General features: G+C 37.0%; 1 long non-coding RNA gene across 1 annotated transcript in view; it reads right to left on the bottom strand.

The window, feature by feature from the left end:
- Positions 1 to 614: 614 nt before the first annotated feature.
- LOC126058204 (uncharacterized) overlaps positions 615 to 7,945 on the bottom strand; it is a 42,765-nt gene continuing 35,434 nt past the window's right edge. Inside the window, exon 3 of the long non-coding RNA XR_007513134.1 lies at positions 615 to 889. This is a non-coding gene — a long non-coding RNA (uncharacterized LOC126058204). The remainder of the gene's footprint in view (positions 890 to 7,945) is intronic.

Here is a 7,945-nt window from a genome sequence, read left to right as displayed (position 1 = left end):
TCTTTCTCTCTCAACGCTGCACTCTTTAGTCACCTGACCTACAGATCTTGGGACATAAGCCTGCAGAAGTCTCCAGCCTGCCACCTGACCTGCAGATTTTGGATTTGCTAGCCCCTACAATTCCATGAGCCATTTTCTTGAAGTGAATCTCTCTCTGTCTCTGTATATATCCATATGTACATATATATAATACATATGTATATATTATATATGTGTATATGTATACATATATACACAAATACATCTCATTGGTTTTGCTCGTCTAGAGAACGCAGGCTTAGATGGTAAGTAAACAATGCACGTAACAAATACATGTTATAAAGCATTATATAAGGAAAACCTATAAACATGCCACCAAGCCCAAGTTCTAGAACACTACCAATATCATTAAATCTACATATTTGCACCTCTGTATCCTATCTCCTAGCTCCTCCCCAGCTATCGTGATTTTTTTTAATGTCAGAGGTATTTTCAAACATAGACAATATAGTATAATAAGCCTCCGTGTACCCATTTCTCAGCTTCAACGATCGTCATCTCATGGCCAATCTTGTTTGACCTAATCTTGTTTCTATTATACTTCTTTTTTCTCTCTCCCTGGATTATTTCAAAGCAAATCAAACAAAATAGCATTTCATCCATAAATATTTTACTGTGTCCATAAATATTTTACCGTGTATCCATAAAAGATTAGGATCTCTCTTTTTAGACATAACCATAATACCATCATAACACACCCACTGCCGTCGAGTCGATTCTGACTCATAGCGACCTACAGGACAGAGTAGAACTGCCCCATAGAGTTTCCAAGGAGCGCCTGGTGGATTCGAACTGCCGATCCTTTGGTTCGCAGCTGTAGCACTTAACCACTATGCCGCCATCATATCACCTAAAAAAAGTAATGATAATTTTTTAATATCATCTTTTTTTGTTGCAGTTTCTTAATTCAGATCAGGATCAAGATGAAGTCTATACATTATAATTGGTTGATAAATATCCTAAATTTCTCTCAATCCTCATGTTCCCTCCCACTTTCTCTCTCCCCGGAGTTCTGTACATATTTAATTCACATATGTTGTGACTATTTATTAAGTATATTCACGTTTGGAAATATTACATCGTTCTGGTGAATTAAATTTTTTCTCATTAAGTAGTAATCCTACCTACCTCATTTGCTTTTGGTTTTCATGTCTGTTGTGTCTCATATCAATACAGCCACCCCAGCTTTGTTATGTCTACCAGTTACCTAGCCTGTTTTTTTTCAGGCTACTGCTTTTATTTTGTGCCTTTTTAGTGAGGTGCACTTTTGGTAAAGAAGGCATCTGAGGAATCTGTCTGGAATAACTAAAACTTTTTGAGACAAATTCTTCTTTCAGACTGTTTTAATTATATTTCACTCCCAAAAGAATTCCCAGTTCTCCTCCCCTCCGCCCCTTCCCTTGCAACTTCTCACCTACTTCTCTCTCTATACACACGCTTATTCTGGATATGTGACCTTTTGTGTCTGCCTGCTTAAACTTAGTAAGTTTCCAAGGTTCTTCCATGTTCAGTACCTCATTCCTTTTGATTACTAATATCTCAATGTATAGATAAGAGACATTTTATTTCCAGCAATGGAAGGGAAATTTGTGTTCTTTGTACTTTTTAGCTCTTGTGAGTAGTGCTGCTATGAACATTTGTACAACCTTTTGTGTAAACATTCGTTTTCAATTTCCTGGGTGTATATACCTAGGACCTGTCAAACTTGGCCTGAAACAAATCTGAATGGCCATTTTAAACAGCCCAACACAGTGTGTCAATCGGTCTGGAGGCATAATAGAACATGCATCAAAATCGATTGCGAAAGTAAAATTAAAAGCAATTTGCCAACATTGCAACATTTCAAACAGGTAAAATCCACCCTTTGACCCGAAATCCTGCTGTGTACCCTCCCAGGCTAATTAGATAACCCCAGACATTATTATGGCAAGCTAATTGAATAACACTGTTAAAAACTGAGCCAATTATGAATTCTCATGATTATACCCAGAACAATAGTTTTACTTCATATAAGATACTTTTGTCCAATTGAAATCAAGATCTCCAATAAAGAATTCAGTCTTGTAATAAAATTAAAAAAAAAAAAGCATAACTGGGCTTTATTTTATTTTTTACACAATATGCCATCTGCTTTTTAACTGTCAAGTTTAGAGGTTGGTCTGTTTATTTTTATTGTGATTATTGACATAGTTGTACTTGTTTCCAAAAATCTTACTTTATAATTTCTGCTTGCTGCGCAGTTTTTCCCCTTTCTTGCTTTTTATGAATTGGGCCTTTTTGCTTTTTCATCCCTCTATACTGATTTGGAAATAATACATTTTACTCTTTTTCCTTTGTTGGTATACTTGAAATTTTCTCATGGACATTTAATTCAATAAAGTCTAATTTAAAAATATATTTATATACCTCCCAAACAATATAAGAAATTAGATAACTTTAACTTTCATCAGTTCTCTCCTGGCTTACACTTTCCAGGATTTTAATTCTATCTCTTTAAGAATGTCACATAAATTAAACATTATTATTGTCAGTAGTAGTAGTAGTATATTCAGGCTGTGTTACGTGCAGTTACACAGGTGATCACCATTTTATTTGGTCACCACTTCTCTTGCGTCTCGGATTATATTTCTAAGATAATATTCTTCCTTTAGTGCAGATCTCTTTCATGAGACGCTTAGTGGCTTTTATCTATAAACGATTTATTTTATCTTCAAAAACGTTTTTATACCCTCGTTCTTGAAAGATTATTTGCTGAGTGCATATTCCTGGACTGGTAGTTATTTTCTCTTAAGTTTCACTCCGATGGGTTTAGACATGAATTTCTTATTTGTTCTGCTCAGGATATGTTGGTTATTCTGATTCTTTGAATAAATGTTTTCATAATTCTGGGAAAAATTGCAACCAATATCCCTTCAACTATTGTCTCTCCTCCATTGTATTTATTTAGATATTTGTTAGACTTTATTCTGTTCCCCATAACTTCTCACTTCTCTATGATGCATTATTGGTAATATCTTTGGATATGTCTTCCAGTTTACTAAATTTATCCTCAGCTGATATTTGATCCATCCATTGACTTTTATTGAAACAATTATATTTTATTTCTCAAGGATCAAATTATTTTCTAATCTACCAACTTGGTACTGAAAATTTCTTAATTGCTTATTGACTTGGTGATTGCATCGTTATTTCTTTAAACATTATACACATAATTGGTTGTGATCTTTGTGATTTCATCAGTATTACTTTAATCATTGTGTATATTTATGTATATGCATATATATGATATATTCCAATATATTCACTACTGTAGCTAATATCTGTTGTTTGTTGCTTCCACTCACTCTCTCATATTGTGATCTTTGGTAATTAGTTCATTGCATTATCTTAACTTGTGAGAGTTCTATGGATATAAAATAGAGGCTTCCTCCCAACAGAGTGTTTAATTCTGCTTTGCTATGCACTAGAAGATTCCACTAATGTAGGACACACAAAAAATCTATGAACACTTCAGCCCACCTTGAGTGTCCAGGCTAAGTGTCAGGTTCAGCTCTTCCATTCTCACCTCCCAACCCCCATCCCACTTTGTCCCCAGGTTTATGGAATCTACCCTCAGGGCAAATCTACACATTTGAACAGCCAAGCTGAAGGCACCCAACTCTATCCCTAACTTTACTGTTTTGTTTTTGTATTTGGGGGGTTATCCTAAAAGACTTCCCCTATCATTTGCAAAAACCATTAATAATTTCAAGGGTGTGCTATAACCAGAACTTAAATATTCTTAATGGAAGATACTCTCAGAAATACTTAGATCAACAACATGTCAGAAGTGGAAATTATAGTATTTGCTAAGAATATTGAATATAGCATGGACTGCCAGAAGAATGAACACATTTGTCTTGGAGGTTTTAAGAAAACTTCAGGGATATTTTTGGTTTAAGTTTTAAAGATTATCTCAGGGCAATAGTTTCAGGGGTTCACCCAGCCTGATGGCTCCAGAAAATCTAGACTCCATGAAAATTTAATTCTGTTCTGTATTTCTTCCCTTTCGTTTGGAATTCTTTCATAGAATCTGTGATCAAAATGTTCAGTAGTGGTAGCTGGGCACCATCCAGTTCTTCTGGTCTCATGGCAAAGGGGAAGTTGTTCATGGAGGCGATTAGCCACACATTTCATTTCTTCCTCCTATTCCTGATTCCCCTTCTTCCTCTGTTGCTGCAGGCAACTAGAGACCAATTATGCCCTGGATGGTACTTGCAAGCTTTTAAGACCCCAGGCACTACACAAGGAACTAGAAGGTAGAACAGACAGACACACTAAATAGGATATTAGGCCAATTAACTGGGATGTGCCATAAAATCATGACCCTAAATCTTCAAACAAAGGAACCAAATCCCAAACAATAGTTTAGTTTAACTAGTAAAGAATGTTCGCCTTGAGTATTGTGCTGTTTTAAGATCTATCTGTATGGGATCAAACTGACAACAGCAACTCAAAAACTCAAAAGTTTAGATAGGAAGCTTAGGGGCAGTGAGTTTATGTTAACGGGAGAGGAAAAACTTGGAAAGGAGAGTGAGAATGGTTGCACAATTTGCATATTGTAATCAATGTCACTGGATTGTACACATAGAATTATTGAATTGGTGTATGTTTTCCTTGCATATTTTGAAAAACAACAACAAAAATAAATTATTTTAAAAAAAGTCTCTCTTGGAGGAAGTACAGCCAGACTGCTCCTTAGAAGTGAGGATGGCAAGACTTAGTCTTGCTTGCTTTGGACATGTTATCAGGATGGACCAACACCTGGAGAAGGACATTATGCTTGGTAAAGTATACCAAAACCCCCCCTCAAAAAAAAAAAAAAAAAACAAGAAAAACATTGCCATCGAGCTGACTCCAACTCATAGTGACCCTGTAGAATAGAGTAGAACTGCCCCCATAGAGTTTCCAAGGCTGTAAATCTTTATGGAAATAGACTGCCACATCTTTCTCCCATGGAGCAGTTGGTGGGTTCCAACCATTGACCTTGTGGTTAGCAGCCAAGTGTTTAACCACTGTGCCACCAGGGCTCCTGGTAAATTATGGTATCAGCAAAAATAGACGAAGATCCTCAATGAGATGAATTGACACAGTGGCTGCAACCATGGGCTCAAACATATCTACTGTTGTGAGGTGGCACAGGACCAGGCAATGCTTCATTCTGTTATACATAAGGTCACTGTGAGTCGGAGCCAACCTGACAGCACTTAATAACAACATTTCAGTTGAGATTATTAAAAAAAAACAAAAAGCACTGTTTTGGATAAACCCAGTGCCGTTGAGTCAATTCCGACTCTTAGTGACCCTATAGGACAGAGTAGAACTGCCCCACAGAGTTTCCAAGGAGCACCTGGCGGATTTGAACTGCTGACCCTTTGGTTAGCAGCCGTAGCACTTAAACACTACACCCCCAGGGTTTCCGCTGTTTACAGTACAATGTGTTTTTTCTATTTAAAAACAAATTGATATTTAATATGAAATACAGAAAGTATTTTATAACTAATATCACCTGAAGAACCTGTTCTGGTACTTCATTCAGTTTAATTCATTGGTGTGGTTTTTTTTTTTTTTTGTGAAATGAATATGTGAAACAGAAATGAAACTTAGTTCTCTGCCCTGGGTCCAATGGAATGGAAAGCAAGTATGTCAATCAGAGGACTGATATTCTTTTTGTTGTTCTTTTTTTTAACTATACTTTAGTTGAAAGTTTACAGAACTAGTTTCTCATCATACAGTTAGTATACACATTGTTATATGGCATTGGTTAACAACCCCACGACATGTCAACACTCACTTCTCAACCCTGGGTTCCCTATTACCAGCTTTACTGTTCTCTCCTGCCTTCCAGTCCCTGCCCCAGGGCTCGTGCACCCCTTCAGTTTTGTTTTGTTCCATGGGCCTGTTCCATCTTTGTCTGGAGGGAGACCCTCAGGAGTGATTTCATTACTGAGCTAAAAGGGTGTCTGGGGGCCATACTCTCAGGGTTTCTTCAGTCTCTGTCAGGCCAACAAGCCTGGATTTTCTTTTTGAGTTAGAACATTGTTCTACATTTTTCTCCAGCTCTGTCTGGGACCCGCTATTGTGATCCCTGTCAAAGCAGTCAGTGGTGGTAGCCAGGCACCATCTAGTTGTACTGGACTCGGTCTGGTGGAGGCCGTGGTAGACGTGGTCCATTAGTTTTTTGAACTAATCTTTCCCTGGTATCTTTAGTTTTCTTCATTCTTTCTTGCTCCCAAAGGGGTGAGACCAGTGGAGTATCCTAGATGGCCACTCATAGGCTTTTAAGACCCCAGACACTACTCACCAAAGTAGAATGTAGAACATATTCTTTATAAACTATGCTATGCCAATTGAGCTAGATATTCCCCCAAGTTCATGGTCCCCACAGCCCTCAGCCCAGCAATTCGGTCCCTCAGGGAGTTTGGATGTGTCTGTGAAGCTACCATGACCTTACCTTGTACAGGTTGCGCTGGCTTCCCCAGTATTGTGTACTGTCTTACCCTTCACCAAAGTTTCCACTTATCTATTGTCTACTAAATATTTTCCCATCCCTGCCCTTCCCCTCCCTCATAACCATCAAACCATCAAACCTCATAACCATCAAAGGTTTGTATGTAAACCTTTTCAGAATTATTTACAGTAGTGGTATCATACAATATTTGTCCTTTTGTGATTGACTTATCTCACTCAGCATAATGTCCTCCAGATTAATCCATGTTATAAGATACTTCACAGACTCATTCTTGTTCTTTATCGTTGTGTAATACTCCATTGTGTGTATGTACCACAGTTTGTTTATCCATTCATCTATTGATGGTCATCTAGGTTTTTTCCATCTTTTTGCTATTGTGAACAATGCTGCAATGAACATGGGTATGCATATGTCTATGGGATTGCTGAATCATATGGTATTTCTATTGCTAGCCTTCTAAGGAAGCACCATATCGTTTCCCAAAATGGTTGTATCATTTTGCATTCCCACCAGCAGTGCATAAGATTTCCGATCTCCCCGCAGCCTCTCCAATATTTGTTATTTCCTGTTTTACTGATTCTTGCCAGTAATCCTGGGGCGAGACGGTATCTCAATGTGGTTTTGACTTGCATTTCTCTAATGGCTAGAGATCATGAGCATTTCCTCATGTGTCTGTTGGCTGCTTGAATGTCTTCTTTGGTGAAGTGTGTGTTCATTTCCTTTGCCCACTGTTTAATTGGATTATTTGTCTTTTTGTTGTAGAGGTGTTGGATTTTCTTGTCGATTTTAGAGATTAGGCCTTTGTCTAATTTGTAATAGCCCAAAATTTTTTCCCATTCTGTAGAAGACTGATATTCTCGGAGTTTAGTAAGTGAAGTAGCACTTTGTTAAGGATGAAGAAAGAATTCTAGTTAGTAAATGGGATGAACCTAGCAGAACACTGAATGATTAACAACGAAAAGAAACATTAAAAGAAAAGAAGAGCCATATTTTAGTATACAGTTAAAGAGAAAATAAGAAAAGGAAGTGGTTTACTGAGTGAGGGTTTTTATATATTAGCATGAAATTTTTACCTCTATTGATAAGAAATATGACAGATGTTTTAACAATGTGCTAATATATTATGGGAAGAAACTATTAAAGCATAGAGTAATTACATTTTCACATTGATGAGTTTTTCACTATGTATTTAGATACTCTCTCAAGGTTTAATTTTAAAGGACAATAGAATGTTATACGTCTAATATGTGCTGGATTCTTTTATGTATCATCTCATTTAATTTTCACAACAAGACTAGAAGGCAAGGATCATCCAGTCTTTTATAACTGGGATAATTGGGGCTCAGAGAAATTAAGCATGGATACAGATCACAGAGCTAGTAGGTGATGAAAACA

The sequence above is a fragment of the Elephas maximus genome, chromosome 14, assembly GCF_024166365.1.
Source record: "Elephas maximus indicus isolate mEleMax1 chromosome 14, mEleMax1 primary haplotype, whole genome shotgun sequence".
Classification (NCBI taxonomy): domain Eukaryota; kingdom Metazoa; phylum Chordata; class Mammalia; order Proboscidea; family Elephantidae; genus Elephas; species Elephas maximus.
The sequence above is the reverse complement of the archived record's forward strand: the minus strand, read 5'-3'. Positions and strand labels throughout refer to the sequence as shown.